The sequence below is a fragment of the Talpa occidentalis genome, unplaced genomic scaffold (assembly GCF_014898055.3).
Source record: "Talpa occidentalis isolate TD23 unplaced genomic scaffold, MPIMG_talOcc4v2.1 talOcc4.3, whole genome shotgun sequence".
Lineage (NCBI taxonomy): Eukaryota > Metazoa > Chordata > Mammalia > Eulipotyphla > Talpidae > Talpa > Talpa occidentalis.
In genome coordinates this window covers 549,359-565,450 of record NW_023603184.1, presented here as the reverse complement: position 1 = coordinate 565,450, position 16,092 = coordinate 549,359, and the positions used below count along the sequence as shown (strand labels likewise).

Sequence of the window (16,092 nt, the reverse complement as noted above, 5' to 3'; positions counted from 1 at the left end):
GACCTCTTGGCTGCTGTGAAAATTGTTGCAAAGGAGTTATGCTTGCAGGTAAATCATAGATTGGTGATAGATTTCCACAGATATATTTCTTTGATGTCTTTGCTCCCATGTCTTAGGCTGACAATTTTATCTTCTCCATTTTACCCATGAGGAAACTGAGGCTCAAGAAGAGAAGGGAACCACCGAAGGCCGTATGGGAAGTGAGAAGCAGCTGGCTAGCAATGGCGTTTCAGAATGGGGCTTACCATCTAAAGCACAGAACAAAGTAGGGTTTAGCCCAACCTTGAGGTTATCAAATAATGCAGGATTGCCAAGCGCTGTTTCTTCTCATGAGCAGTGCTGCAGAGACCCAGGTGCAGCTGGCAGGCCCAGCTTCAGTGAGGGGTGTGGGGTGAGGCTGTGGGGGTTAGGCTGGGGGGTTCTCAGGACAAGGAGCCCATCTACACACTCAGCTGTTCACCTGCCTGGCCATGCTTGCTCTTCGAGGGTCTGTGCCTGGTTCCCTTCCTCCATGCATCTGGGACTCACTAATTACATACAAATGACCTCTACCCCCATGGAGGCACCTCAGAATGTTTTTCTTATATCTTTGCAAGCTTGCTCTTCATCAGGACACATTCTGGTAAGAGAGGTCAACTCCTAGGGTGCCTGTCTCGTGCCCATGGGAAGGGCATCACACAGTTGGGAAGGGGCTGTTCAACCATCCTGTTCACTGTTTACTTCCAAGGCAAATGCAGACATGGAGATCAGTCTTCTGGCTCCTGGCCCAGAACACCATCTACAACCCTACAAATGCCATAGTGAGGAGGTGCTGAGAGGCACGGACAGTGGCTTCCTTCTCTGAATCGCAACTCTGCTTGCTGAAGGCCTTGTGTATTGGGCCTTTGCCTTTGCTTCCTATGGGTGTGGGGACTGAGCACGCTGTCTCTTACTAAAAGTCAGAGCGCAGAGGAAGAGACTGCAGAATACAGAGATAGAGCAAAGGACTGTGTGACTCTGGCTCTGAGGATTGCGAGTATGTAGACGGAAGGACAGACAGTCCCTCATCTTCGTGGTACCCCCACCCCAGCTCCAGGGAGTTGCAGGATGCTCGAGGCTTCCTCCCTCCAGCCCCAGCCCTTTTTGCTTCATGACTTTCCTCTCCCAGTCACCAGCGTTGAGGACTCCACCCTGGCCCTCTTGAAGCTTATTTTCTGGTGCAGGAGACAAAAGAGTAAGCCATTAAAAAAATAACATAATTACAATACAGTGAGAAAAATATTAGAAAAATAAGGCAAGATAATGGCTAGAAAATGACGGAAGGGACAGGTACTATTATGTAGGAAGTTGTCAGGGAGGGTCTCCCTGGAGAGAGTTGACAGAGCTCTGAAGCAAGAAGAGGGAGAGCAGGGCACAGGGGTTCAGGGATACAGGGGTGAAGGGTTCCAGGCTGCCCTCCATGGGAACCTCCACTTACATTTTTATCTAAACATGTGAAATTAAGTGTATACAGTATTTAGTATGTTAATTATAAAATGATATAGAAATATATATAAAAATGTATATCTATGATGATGCTCAATTTGTTTCAAAAACAAGAGTTCAATGACTTACCACCTAAGTCAAGGATCTCCTGAAAGGCAAGGGTGGATTTTCTGCATCTCTGCCTCTTCAGACGCCATCCTGGTATCTAATGACAGAAAATCAAATGAATTCATAGCTGATACATACTGATACAAAATAGGTGTCAATATTCTTTTCTTTTCACCTCTCCAGCAGAGCCCTGGCTCCTGTCCGTGTACCAGGGACTAGCGCCAGGCCGTGCAGAGGAACGGGGGACGGAGGACAGATGGGCGAGTGGGGAGAGGTGATGCACCCCATGTAGCTACAATGTGCTGCTGCCAAGCTGCAGCCGAGTAAGAGACTTTCCCTGGGCTTTGGCGTCTGACATGAGTTCCCATCGCCGCAGGCCGGCCCGGAGGCCATTTAGTTACCTTGTTTCCCAATCTGTGCAATAGAAAAATAATTAAATAGAAAACTGATCAAAGAGCCAAGCCTGTGGACAATGCCAGAGCCCGGCGGCGCCAGGCGCAGGCCGCGCTCCAGGCTCGCTCTGCCCCTGCGCTCCTGCGGTCGGCTTCGGGGGGACTCGGCTGCTCCGGCCTGCCGGCTCCCCTCCCTCCTTACTCGGTGCAGGCGGGGCGCGGCCCTGGCCCTGCTGGGGGGTGCGGGGCAGCCCCGCCCGCCTCTCTGGGCTGTCAGGGGCCGCGATGCCTGGAGCGACGCTGCCAGGCGGGCGCTCACCCCTCCTGGGCACTGAGGGGAGGGGGCGGTGGTCGCGGGGAGGGTGCAGGGGTCAGGGAGTCTGTGCAGCCTCCGTCCCGGGCGGCGACCGGCTCCAGCGGGACCCAGGGGTGGTGGACGCGGCTGCAGGGCGAGCTCCGGGGGGCACCGCGGTGCGTTTTTACCCCGTTCCATTGAGTCTCCGCTCGGAGCACAGCAGGGATCAGACCCTCGCGCGCCCGTGGGTCTCCTGGGCCCCCTCACGGTGCGGGTTCTGACCCAGCGGGCTGCTCAGGAGTGAACCCGGACCTCTGCGCTCCTCCGTGCCCACAACGCCACCTGCCAGCGCCGGGCGCTTTTCCACACCCAGCCCTCCCTCCCCGGGTCCTCCCGGCCGGTGCCCCCCACTCTGCCATCGGCAGCCCACAGGAGATGCTCCTCACTCTCCCCTCCCTCTGGGCTCCCCTCCTGCCCAGATGGAAGCGCAGAGGGTGCCACCCCGCTGGGTCCCGCAGGACCGGGTTCCTGCCCCCACCCCTGCCCGCCCTGCGCCCCCCTTAACCCTCCACCCCTGACCCCGCAGGCCCAGGCCGGACTTCACTCCAAGTCTTTCGGGAGCCTGGACGGGAGGGGACGGGACTCCTGGTGGCGACGCCCTCCCCATGGTCCCGCTGCATCACGTCGGTGTGGAAATTCAAGGTGAGATACAGGTAAGTAGCCCACGTGTCCTCCGGAGATGGTGACAGTGTGAAAACTGTAAGATGAATGGGAAGGCTCGAGTGTCCCCATGTCTGGGGTGGAAATGTCAGTGAGGATGTCCATTTGGTGGGGCCTGCGTGCAGCTCCACTTCAACATTGCTCCAATGGGCTGAGACCAGAACATCTGTTGCCATCGTTGCTACCTCGAAAGTCACCCTGTCCCAAACAATAAAGGCCACGGATAGACACGGCAACAGCCGTCTGCTCTGTGTCAGTGGCTTCCTTCCATTGACAGTGGACGAAATTCATTTCAAGGGCACCTTTTTAGCCCAATGGGAGTGAAATATTGTTGGCGTTCTTGGGTTCCTTGAGTGCCTCTTGCTATTCCCAGTTTTTTCTTCTTCTTCCTTTTCTTGAGCCTTAGCACCCTTTCCATTTATGAAACTTCTGACCTTGCACGGTTTACAAGTTTAGTCAGAAATAAAACCCCTGTTGAACTACCACAAAAGAATGAATATAAAAATTTTGATACACCATCTTTCCTGTCAATGACAGAACCTCTGCTGAAATAATCAGGTTTTCATTTCTAGGATGAGACAGAAATGCAAGTGTTCTGTCTGGCAGGACACTGGATTTATATCTATCTGTGACAGGTTGGCTTGGAATACAGGATTTCCATTCTCTTGTGTTCTCTATTTCTTTTTGCAAAGGCAATGAACTAATCACAGGAAGGTTTTATCAGTTATTTCAAATTTTGTTTTATGGAATGTCATGGCTCCATCCAAAATTTTGTCTTTTTCTTCCCATAGTTATGCACAACTTTCAGGCCTCTTGGACTTGTTTATTTTGTAAAATTTTTTATTTATTTATGCACACAAGACGGGGGTTGTAGGCCAGAGATGCAGAGATGCTCTTCTGAGGGGAGCAGCGGGCGAGACAGGGGAGGTCTGCGGCACCATGTGGGCAGCTCCCAGGCTGGGGGTGGAACGCGCACCACAGTGGCTGCCGGTAGCTCGATAGTGCTGAGACTTACCGCGAGCGTGATTAATTGGCTTCAGTCGGCAGCTGGCTCTCAAAGAGAATTTTATTACTGTATTGGTCACACACACACGTTCTCACAGGCAAGGCAACCCAAGTTCCCAGAGTAGCTCCGGCTGAAGACAGGAGCCGCGGCGTGTGTTAGCCGGGCTTTCCACGCAGGGGAAATCCTCCGGCCGTGGAAGTCTCTAGGCTCCAGGGCCCAGAGTCCGGATGGTCCCCAGGATGTTGAGCCGGTCTGCAGCCAGGGAGCAGGCCTGCCAGGGAGCAGGCCGCCGGGTTGTGGGAGGAAGAACCGGGGCGTGAGGCTCGGTTCGTGGTGTGCCAAAGTGGAGTGAGGAGGTTCTGGCTGCAGAGCAGTCTGAGCGCAGAGGGGGGCAGCGAGCTGGACTCGGAAGAGGAGCCTCCGGCAAGTCCTTCGCTCAGAGCCAGGTTTGGGGCTGCTCCGAGACTGCGTCACGAATCCGCTTGTCCCACACATCCTCGTCAGGGTGAGGCTCAGCACCAGCTGTTTTCATCATCGTCGACACTCAGGATGTGGCCGCAGCCACCTTCACTCACGGCGCTCGCAGGCACCTTCACATACTCTTAGTTTCACTCTTAGCCTGTGTATTTATCTCGCTTGTGAGCTTTTCATGTTCCTTGCATGCTTAACCCCTTGCACCATTTTCACTGTTTTTTTTTATTTTTAGCTATAACTATATGAAGCTTGTTGATTAAAACAATAAATATTGTAAAAATTGAAAGAGGGTAAAATGTGCTCATTTGGACTGACAAATGAGTTCAAGCTAAAAATTGAAAACTCATTGAATGGAATTCAGGTGATGGGGTTCAGTATGGGGAGATTCTTGGATCCTCTCACAAATAATTCAGTAATGTTCCCTGTCATCAGCACAGGGCAAGGTGATTGAGGAAAAGAGCAGGAAAGAGAGACGTCTGCATAGACACAGATAGACTCTGAAAGAACAGAAGCTGCATCTTGCCAGGGGAAGGGGTGTTCTTTCATGATGTTCTTTGATGGAATGAGTGTGGAAATTATCGCCTTGGGTCAGAATGCATTGGTCTTCTAAGTTTGATAATCCTATCTGCCCCCACCTCTGGCTGATCATCTTTTCTGACCCCACCCTAGATTGCTGGAAACTTTCATAGTTGGGTTAGTAAAGATTTATAAATTGTCCTTGTCATATCTCCCTCAGTAAACAAAACAAAACAAAACAAACAAACAAACAAAAAAACAAGGTGACCTAGACACTACTGATATGCAGCTGCTCTTCCCAACCCTGCTTTACTATCAGGAAGGTCATATTTTCACCCTTAGAAATTTTTCTGTAACAGCAACAGAATTTTTAAGGCTTTCTTTACAAAATCTATGGTTACTTTTCACCTGCGGAGGAGCAGGGGGGTAATTGCACCAATGATTGCACCAATTTTTAAAATTGCTTTGGTTGACTGGCTCTAAACTGAAAGGGAGCTGTGTACATTGTGGAATATTTGAACATTAGAATAAAATAAAATGAGTAACAGTGAGCTGTGATTTTTCCTTAAAAGATAAGTACTTTTAGAGTCTAGTGGTACAGGAGGTAAAGTCTCAGCGCTATAAGCTATTTACAGCCACTGTGGCCTGAGTTTGCTCCCCAGCCAGGGAGTTGACCCACAAGGCACAGCGGACCTTTCCTGTTTCTCCGCTGCTCCTCTCAGCAGTGGGTTTCAGTGGATCCACCTGTTCTGATCCCCACTCTGTCTCTGGTGAGTCCTCTTGCAACAGGGTGGTCCCCAGGAAAGGGGGAGGTTCCCTGCCCCACCCAAGGGAGGGTGGAGCTGAGCAGGAAGAAAAGAAGCTGCAGAAGAGACTGAGGAAGGAAGCAGGATGGAGCAAGGAGACCTGGAGGAGGCACATGGAGCCTAGAGACATGTGAAGAATCTGCGCTTGTCTTTTGGGTTGTGGACTGGGTGACACAGATGTGGGTGAGACCCGTGGGGAGGTGACAATGGCAGCTTTTATCTGGATGTTGATTTTGCTCTTTTCCTTCCGGGCTTGTCCGGTTGTTTGTGACCCTTTTCTGTGGGTCCCCACTGGAAGATGTTTTAGACTTGTGGCAGGCTTTGGGGCCTTGCTCTGGGCCGACCCCATATGGATGGAGTTTTACCCACGAGGGGATGGGTAACTTTGGGTGCTTCATTTAGAAACTAGACTCTTTGCCTTACCTGTATTGTTTCCTAGTTTTTATTAAAGTTCCTTCCCATTAAAGCGTCATATGTTTTGTGTTGATGCGGCGGATGGCAAAACCCATTTAGAATAGGCAGGTTTGTAGGGGTCTGGGGTGCCCCTCTCCCTGTCCTATAACAGATTTGGCGCCAACAGGGTGGTCCCCAGGAAAGGGGGAGGTTCCCTGCCCCACCCAAGGGAGGGTGGAGCTGAGCAGGAAGAAAAGAAGCTGCAGAAGAGACTGAGGAAGGAAGCAGGATGGAGCAAGGAGACCTGGAGGAGGCACATGGAGCCTAGAGACATGTGAAGAATCTGCGCTTGTCTTTTGGGTTGTGGACTGGGTGACACAGATGTGGGTGAGACCCGTGGGGAGGTGACAATGGCAGCTTTTATCTGGATGTTGATTTTGCTCTTTTCCTTCCGGGCTTGTCCGGTTGTTTGTGACCCTTTTCTGTGGGTCCCCACTGGAAGATGTTTTAGACTTGTGGCAGGCTTTGGGGCCTTGCTCTGGGCCGACCCCATATGGATGGAGTTTTACCCACGAGGGGATGGGTAACTTTGGGTGCTTCATTTAGAAACTAGACTCTTTGCCTTACCTGTATTGTTTCCTAGTTTTTATTAAAGTTCCTTCCCATTAAAGCGTCATATGTTTTGTGTTGATGTGGCGGATGGCAAAACCCATTTAGAATAGGCAGGTTTGTGGGGGTCTGGGGTGCCCCTCTCCCTGTCCTATAACACTCTCACCTCCTGCACCTCTGGCCTAGACCCCAGTTCTTGTGTGTACAAAAATAAATCAATCTTTTTAAAATAGATCATTTTAAGAATTAACTTACTTTCTTCCACATAATTTCCAATATTTTGAACTGTGAACTATAACACCCGTGTGTAAGGGCAGAGACTATAAGTGTGAAATTTTAGAATTACGAAAAGGAACACCCATTAACTGGGTGAAGAAACCTAAGGCCACATTATATCATAAGCTCCCTCCCCAAGTAGGCAGGAATATGTGGCTGTCATTATCATCATTTCCCTCGCCCTTCATGACAGCTCATCACCTAAGTGTGTATCACTCAATGCAGACATAACACGTGATTTCCATTTTGTCTGAAATTTAAAATTTAAATCAGTCCTATTATGTTATATCTGTATATCTGGAATAAGGCTATGCCGACCATTTTATATCTTTCCTCCTTCATCTAACATTACATCACAAGTCTTTCCAAGTCATGTGAAACTATTCAGAATGACGGTGCCTCGTTGCTCCATTGGTCTCACGCACATAGTGCTACAGAGTTCACTGTTTCCTGGGGTTTTGACTGAGATTGTTTTCAGTATTTGTAAGTATGAGAAAATGCTGGTTAGCAAGTTTACAAATAAAGGTGTGTGTGTGTGTGTGTGTGTGTGTGGAAGCGTCTCCTCAGGTCACGTCTCAAAACCTGAATGACGACTCCTTTTAATGCAGACACACACACGTGTAACATCCCAAATGCTGGCAGCTCAGTCCAGAAGCGCGACACCACCTTGTTCTCTTCCCCGAATGCGCGAGAACCCCTATTTCAGCGGGTTCTTGCCTCCACGTCATTCTGTCTCCCCATCTTCAGGGCTCTGACGTCACACACTCCCGCTTCCTGCTCCCCCTCTGCGCGGGCCCCACCACGACTCTCCGGGGGCTGCGTCTCACCCTCCCCCGCCCGGCTGACCTGCCCTCAGCCTCGGCTCCGAACCCCCTGCAACTCCAGCAGCCCCAGCGCCTCCTTCGCCCCTGTCCCGCCTCGGCTGCACCGCCCCTCCCCGCCACCAGTCGGCGAGCGCCGCTGCTCTGTCCCTGGTTTCCCCCGCGAGCCTCTCCTTCCTCGTCTTTGCCCCGCCCCCTGCGTGGTGACGTCACGGCACTGCGTGCTGACGCCACAGTGCATTGGCGGGAGCGGAAGTGGCCGTGATACGCAAGCCAGGAGCGCCCGCCCCGGCGGAGCAGGCCCGCTGGTGCAGGAAGGAGAAGCCCCGGGGCGGGGCAAAGCACAGGAGGGGGAGCGCGCGCCGCCTGGTGGTGAGGCGGGGAAATGCGGCGTCGCGGGAATCATGAGGAGACGCCGGGGTGGGCGGCGGCGGGGCGGGCGGCGCCGGGGCGGGCCGCCCCTTCTCTCACTGTGGGGCCGGCGGGTTCGGGGCCCTCTGTGGCCGGGTCCGTGTCCCCCGCGTGTCTGTGATGCACGTGGACACGATCTGCTGGTTTACTGGCTGCGGAAATTCCAGGTTCACAGCGTGTTCAGAGACGTGGGCTCTTCGCCTCCGCGTCCGCTTGATTTTCTAAACTTCAGCCGCAGCAGGACGGGCGGGGGCGCCCCATGAGCACCCCGGGGCGACCCGCTTGCCCCCGGGCCTGGAGGGGCCCCCTACACCCCTGCCCCCGCAACCCCGCCCCTGCCCCGCCCCGCCCCAACACTGGCTCCTGCCTCCCCGGGGCCGGGCTCGCCTTGGCACCGGCTTCTCCGGACGTGGGGTGAAGTCCTTGCCCGCGGGACCCGGTTTCTTCAGGAGCCGCCCCAGAGCGAGGGGGGGCGAGTACGTCTCCCGCCGGGGTGCCTGCAGAGCGGTGAGTCGGGGGCCCCGGGCCGGGCGGGCGGGCTGTGGGGAGTCTGCGCGGGCCATTTCGGGTCCTGGAGGAACATGGGGGTCAGGACCTTCCTGAGTGTGACCTGGGGGTGCCCGGCGCCCCCGAATGAGAGCGCGTCCCCGTGTTTGCTCGCGGCTCCTCCCTGCTGCACTGATCACCCCCGGCTGGGTTTTCTGGGCTCCCCGTTCTGTTCCGTTGATCTGTGTGTTTTATTCTGTGGACTAGAATATAATCTGGGGAATGCATTGTACACTATTCTGGGGCTGACGTTCCCCTCCGCACTCCAAACCAAAGCCATCAAGACATCGGGAATGAGAAATCCTGTCACCACCAAAGGGAAGGTTGCTGGGACCAGAGCTTGGAGTCAAGCAGCCAGGGTTGGTATAAAAACCAAACACGTGGGTCTTGGGGTCTCTCTCTCACTGGCCTCCTGGCTTCACATCCCCTGTCTTGTGGCCAGCTCTCAGAGTACCATTTGGGATTCCAGGTCGGTGGATCGGTCCGTTGCATTTAAGACTTTATCTCCCACTTTTCTCCCTGAGTTGTACATTTCCTCATTTCCCCTTCCCTTGTAAATAAACCTTTTATTAACCTTTTGTGTTTGCCTGCTGTGGAGTATTAATAAGTCCCTTTTAAGCGCACGGGTGAGGACCCACAGCCAGGCAACCCGTTTTGTATCAGGGCTTCCCTGGAACAGTTCTGCTCCCCACTCTGTCTCTGGTGACTCCTCTCACCCCACTGCACCTCTGGCCTGCACCCCAGCTCTTGTAAGCATAAAGAAATAAATCTAAAAAAATAAAGGAGGAAGCCTGTAGCTAATGAAGTATTTATTGTAAATGTTTATTTACTCAGAATTTGGTCTGAGCTGCTGGGGCACATCTGATGCAGCTGCAAGTGACGGATCCCTCAGGGAGGAATGCACAAGTTGGTCTCCCCCAACTCTGGCAGTTCCCCACTCATGTGACAGGTGTGTCTTCTCCCCTTCCCCGGAGCTGAGGAAAGCAGCCTGGAGCTCGCCCATCTGGGCCCACCATTTCCCCTCCCCTTTGCAGACCCTCCCTCTTCCCCTCTTTCCCCTTTGCATAAAGCCCCTTCCCCCTGCCCAGAGCAGGACGGGGTTTGTCAGACATGAGTCTGCTGCCCTCAGGTTTGTCCACAAATTCAACCACTTTCCACTCGGTTTCCTTTTTTTTTTTTGCTTCTTAGATTTCATTTATTTATACAAGAACTGGGGTACAGGTCAGAGGCGCTGGAGTGTGAGACAATTCACTAGAGACAGTGGGGAGCAGAACAGGCAGACAGACGGAGGACACTGCTGAGGGGAGCAGCGGGCAAGACAGGAGAGGTCTGCCACGCCATGTTGGTTTCTCCGTGGCCAGCCAGGAATCGAACCCGTGCTGCAGAGGCTGCAGACAGCTTCACTGGGTGGCGCTCCACCTGCTGCATCACCACAGAGGGAAACTGAGACTGCCATCCAGTACCAATGGGGCAGGCCAGAGGCATGGGCAGGCAGGTGCTGCTGCCCTGTGGAGGGAGAGAGAGTTGGTGAAAAGAAGCACCTGCACAGTCACAGATTCACAGAGGGTCGGCTGCCCCTCGCCAGGGCAGAGACTGCACGGGTATAGTCCTTTTTTCTTTGGAAGGCGTCACTTCTTTGTGGAGAGGCCTGTTTGTTGCTGATGTTGGATAACTTGGCAAAAGTAGAAAGGGGCCACGGGTTCCAGGAGGGACCCAATCTCCCGGTCTTTAGCCTAAGGCCTGTGCGCCCCTCCCTAGACCATCTGATCTTGCTTGGGCCTTAGGCCTTGTGACAAGGCTCTGCACCCGAGGGCCTTGATTTCTACACTGGGTTAATGGTTGTGTTAGTTCCATCTACCCCCACCTCCTTGTGTGAGTCAGGTTCTGGTTTCGGGGCACCCCCCTCCAGGTTTTTCACTCTTGTCCTCCATCAATTCTTCCAAGGTAGGAAACTCCACTGGAGACATGCTTGTGATTGCAGTTTGGCAGGGGTGTGTTCTTTTTTTCTTTTGACTCATTCATTCATCACTGCTGATAACAGGGGAGTACCCCTCCCCCAGTCTCTGCAGCTTGGCCTGACTCCAAGCCCTAACCACCAACCACAGAACAGACTCAGGGATGTCAAAGTCTGGGCCACAGTGTATTGAAATGCACCATGACGTGCAAAGAGAAATATTATATGTGGAGCCGAGAGCCTTCATTTTTCTCAGAATGTATTTTGAATAACAGCTGCTTTTTTTTTTCTTTTGTGGGACCCCTGCCAGCGGCCGAGAATGAACCAGCCCTGCAGAGGCCCAGTGCTCAACCGCTGCACCACCAGGGGAAGCCCAACAGCTGCTTTTTAATGTTTGCAATAGGATCCATTTCAGGATCTGCAGGTGAATGACATTTAGTCATGCCTTTATTTATTTATTTATTTTTTTACAAATTGATTTACTTATGAATACAAGAGCTGGGGTGCAGGCCAGAGGTGCGGGGGTGGAGGTAAGGGGATTCACCAGAGACAGAGCGGGGAACAGAACAGGTGGATTGACTGAAATCCACTGCTGAGGGGAGCAGCGGGGAGACAGGAGAGGTCTGTGGTGCCCTGTGCCCTTCCTGGCTGGGGATGGAACTGGGGCTCCAGAGGCTGCGGATTGTGGCTGCCTCTGCCGCTGAACACCAGTGAATTTACTGGAAAGAGGGAGGCTTTCACTCAGACACATCTGAGTGAACAAGACCCCCGTCCCCTGTGCGCTGGACTGGACAGTCAATGACAGGTAAGATCAGGGGCAGACTAAAGAAGGCACTGACCAGCCTCATGTCTGTGACTCCTGACGACCTAAGACAGGCGCAGTCCCTGAGGGGCTTCATATTAATAATCTGTGGCGTTCAAAGTAGACAAATGGCTAAAGGGCTGTAAGCCCAATCTAGGCAATAAGTCCGCAGTAAAAATCCCCTCCTTTGCTTGAAAACAAGGCTGCTTAGAGCGTTGCCTACAAACAAGCCTGATGGAATTACCTACAAAGCAGTTTAACCATTAACCAGTTAGTCATTGTTTCTGAATAAGCAGTAACTTAGCAACTTATCTATAATTATACTATTTTCTTACCTGACTTTTTCTATATATGTAAAAATCAGTTTCAGGAAATGTATTGTAAACACATATGCTTAGCAACTTGTAAACCATTAGCTAGAAAATTGCGTTCTATGCCTAGGTAACAAGAAACATTGTTATGCTGGGAAAATAGATTTTGTGTGATCTAATGCCTTTTGAAAATGTATAAATATGCGTAATAATTTGAACAAATTACATTCAGATCTTCACTCTTGAAGTGTGTCTGTCATTTATGCGCTGAATCCTTGACCATCCTGCACGAGTTTCACATCCCTGGGACTGCCTTGCCAGTCTACCGCTGCGCTGGTCCATGGCAGCGGATGGCTTCACAGTGCGGTGCTTAACCCCTGCCCCACCAGGGTGGTCCCTCCTCATGCTTTTATGTCAGCTTCAGGTAAGGGGACTTTTAAGAATGATTTTAAAAAAATAATCTTTCCCAGAAATTCAAGCAACCTTGTTTGCTGTTTTAATAACTAGCAGATACTGTAGGGTCACAGTATTTTTGGCGAGGAGGAGACATCTGTCTGCATCTCAGTGTTTATTTGTGAACCCTCCTGCCAGCGCCTGTGGCCGGGTGGGCGTGGCCTCCTGCGCGCCCGGCCCCGCCCAGCACACCTGGCTGCACCTGCGCCGCTACCGCGAATGCGCGCTCACCCAGGCCCCGTCCCAGTCCCTGGCTCTGCTGGTCCCCAACTCGGGGTGAGGTTCTAGCTCGGGTGAGCCTGGTCCTTCAGGCCGTGGGGGCGCCATTGTTGATTACATGCTTCACCCTTTGCACCACAAGGGAGGCCTCAGGACTCTTGTATTTGAAAGCTGGAAGGATCTGGACTTTGAATTAGTGCCTCATTATTTCCACTGTTTTTCATTTTTACCTAGAACTAGATGATGCTTGTTAATTAAGACAATAAATATTGTAAAAATTGACAAAGGGTAAAATGTGCTCATTTGGACTGACAAATGAGTTCAAGCTAAAAATTGAAAACCCATTGAATGGAATTCAGGTGATGGGGTTCAGTATGGGGGGAATCTTGGATCCTCTCAAAAATAATTCAGTAATGTTCCCTGTCATCAGCACAGGGCAAGGTGATTGAGGAAAAGAGAGCAGGGAAGAGAGACGTCTGCATAGACACAGATAGGCTCTGAAAGAACAAAAGCTGCATCTTCCCAGGGGAAGGGGTGTTCTTTCATGATGTTCTTTGATGGAATGAGTGTGGAAGTTATTGCCTTGGGTCAGAATGGGTTGGTCTTCTAAGTTTGATAATCCTTTCTGCCCCCACCTCTGGCTGATCATCTTTTCTGACCCCACCCTAGATTGCTGGAACCTTCCATAATTGGGTTAGTAAAGATTTACAAATTGTCCTTATGATACCTCCCTCAGTAAACAAAAACAAACAAACAGCAACAACAAAAAATATGGTGACCTTGACACTAACTGATATTATGTAGCTGCTCTTCCCACCTCTGCTTTACTATCAAGAAGGCCATATTTTCACCCTTAGAATTTTTTCTGTAACAGCAACAGAATTTTTAAGGATTTCTTTACAAAATCTATGGTTACTTTTCACCTCCCGAGGAGCAGGGGGTGTAATTGCACCAATGATTGCACCAATTTTTAAAATTGCTTTGGTTGACTGGTTCTGAAACTGAAAGGGAGCTGTGTACATTGTAGAATATTTGAATGTTAGAATAAAATAAAATGAGGAACAGTGAGCTGTGATTTTTCCTTGAAAGTTAAATACTTTTAGGGTCTCCCTAGTGGTGCAGGAGTGAAAGTCCCAGCGCTATCAAGCTATTGCCAGCCATCATGCCTTGCGTTTGCTCCCCAGCCAGGGAGTTGACCCACAAGGCACAGTGGACCTCTCCTGTTTCCCTGCTGTTCCCCTCAGCAGTGGATTTCAGTGGATCCACCTGTTCTGATCCCCACTCTGTCTCTGGTGAATCCTCTCACCTCCTGCACCTCTGGCCTAGACCCCAGTTCTTGTGTGTACAAAAATAAATCCATCTTTTAAAAATAGATCATTTTAAGAATTAGCTTACTTTCTTCTACATAATTTCCAATATTTTGAACTGTGAACTATAACACCCGTGTGTAAGGGCAGAGACTATAAGTGTGAAATTTTAGAATTACAAAAAGGAACACCCATTAACTGGGTGAAGAAACCTAAGGCCACATTATATCATAAGCTCCCTCCCCAAGTAGGCAGGAATATGTGGCTGTCATTATCATTTCCCTCACCCTTCATGACAGCTCATCACCTAAGTGTGTATCACTCAATGCAGACATAACACGTGATTTCCATTTTGTCTGAAATTTAAAATTTAAATCAGTCCTATTATGTTATATCTGTATATCTGGAATAAGGCTATGCCGACCATTTTATATCTTTCCTCCTTCATCTAACATTACATCACAAGTCTTTCCAAGTCATGTGAAACTATTCAGAATGACGGTGCCTCGTTGCTCCATTGGTCTCACGCACATAGTGCTACAGAGTTCACTGTTTCCTGGGGTTTTGACTGAGATTGTTTTCAGTATTTGTAAGTATGAGAAAATGCTGGTTAGCAAGTTTACAAATAAAGGTGTGTGTGTGTGTGTGTGTGTGTGTGTGGAAGCGTCTCCTCAGGTCACGTCTCAAAACCTGAATGACGACTCCTTTTAATGCAGACACACACACGTGTAACATCCCAAATGCTGGCAGCTCAGTCCAGAAGCGCGACACCACCTTGTTCTCTTCCCCGAATGCGCGAGAACCCCCATTTCAGCGGGTTCTTGCCTCTACATCACTCTGTCTCCCCATCTTCAGGGCTCTGACGTCACACACTCCCGCTTCCTGCTCCCCCTCTGCGCGGGCCCCCCCACGACTCTCCGGGCTGCATCCCACCCCCACCCTGCCCGGCTGACCCGCCCTCGGCCAAGGCTCCAACCTCCTGCGCCTCACGCTGTCCCAGAGCCCCAGCACCGCACCGCCCCTCTGCGCCACCAGGCGGTGCGCGCCGCTGCTCCGCCCCTGGTTCCCCCCGCGAGCCTCTCCTTCCTCGGCCTTGCCCCGCCCCCTGCGTGGTGACGTCACGGCATGGCACGCTGATACGCGAGAGCGGAGGCGGGAACGGAAGTGGCGAAGACGCAAAAACCAGGAGCGCCCGCCCCAGAGTGGCGGAACAGCGGGTCGAGGAAGGAGAAGCCCCGGGAGGGGCAAAGCACAGGAGGGGGAGCGCGCGCCGCCTGGTGGTGAGGCGGGGAAATGCGGCGTCGCGGGGAATTATCAGGATGTGCCAGGGCGGGCTTTGCCGGGGCGGGCGGCCCCTTCTCTCACTGTGGGGGGCGGCGGGTTCGGGGCCCTCTGTGGCCGGGTCCGTGTCCCCCGCGTGTCTGTGATGCACGTGGACACCATCTGCTGTTTTACTGGCTGCGGAAATTCTAGGTTCACAGCATGTTCAGAGACGTGGGTTCTTCGCCTCCGCGTCCGCTTGATTTTCTAAACTTCAGCCGCAGCAGGACGGGCGGGGGCGCCCCCGTGAGCACCCCGGGGCTTTCCCGCTTGCTCCCGCCCTGGAGCGCCCCCCTACACCCTCCCTGCGGCCCCGCCCCGCCCCAACACTGGCTCCTGCCTCCCCGGGGCCGGGCTCGCCTTGGCACCGGCTTCTCCGGACGTGGGGTGAAGTCCTTGCCCGCGGGACCCGGTTTCTTCAGGAGCCGCCCCAGAGCGAGGGGGGCGAGGACGTCTCCCGCCGGCGGTGCCTGCAGAGCGGTGAGTCGGGTCACCCGGGCCGGGCGGGCGGGCTGTGGGGAGTCTGCGCGGGCCATTTCGGGTCCTGGAGGAACATGGGGGTCAGGACCTTCCTGAGTGTGACCTGGGGGTGCCCGGCGCCCCTGAATGAGAGTGCGTCCCCGTGTTTGCTCGCGGCTCCTCCCTGCTGCACTGATCACCCCTGGATGGGTTTTCTGGGCTCCCAGTTCTGTTCCGTTGATCTGTGTGTTTTATTTCTGTGGACTAGAATATAATCTGGGGAATGTATTGTACACTTTTCTGGGGCTGCCGTCCCCCTCCCCACGCCAGGTATAGCAGCAGGAGGGCAGAGTCGAGTCCCAGTCTCCCGGGGTGCAGGTTCTGACCCAGTGGGTTGCGTGGTGCCTGGGGCTCTGCATTTCTCACAGGG

General features: G+C 52.4%; 1 long non-coding RNA gene across 1 annotated transcript; it reads left to right on the top strand.

The window, feature by feature from the left end:
- Nucleotides 1–9,027: 9,027 nt before the first annotated feature.
- On the top strand, nt 9,028–11,229 carry LOC129146524 (uncharacterized). Its single transcript, XR_008553386.1, has 3 exons — nt 9,028–9,196; nt 9,672–9,786; nt 11,102–11,229. It is a non-coding gene; the product is annotated as an uncharacterized LOC129146524 (long non-coding RNA).
- The last annotated feature ends 4,863 nt before the right edge of the window (nt 11,230–16,092 follow it).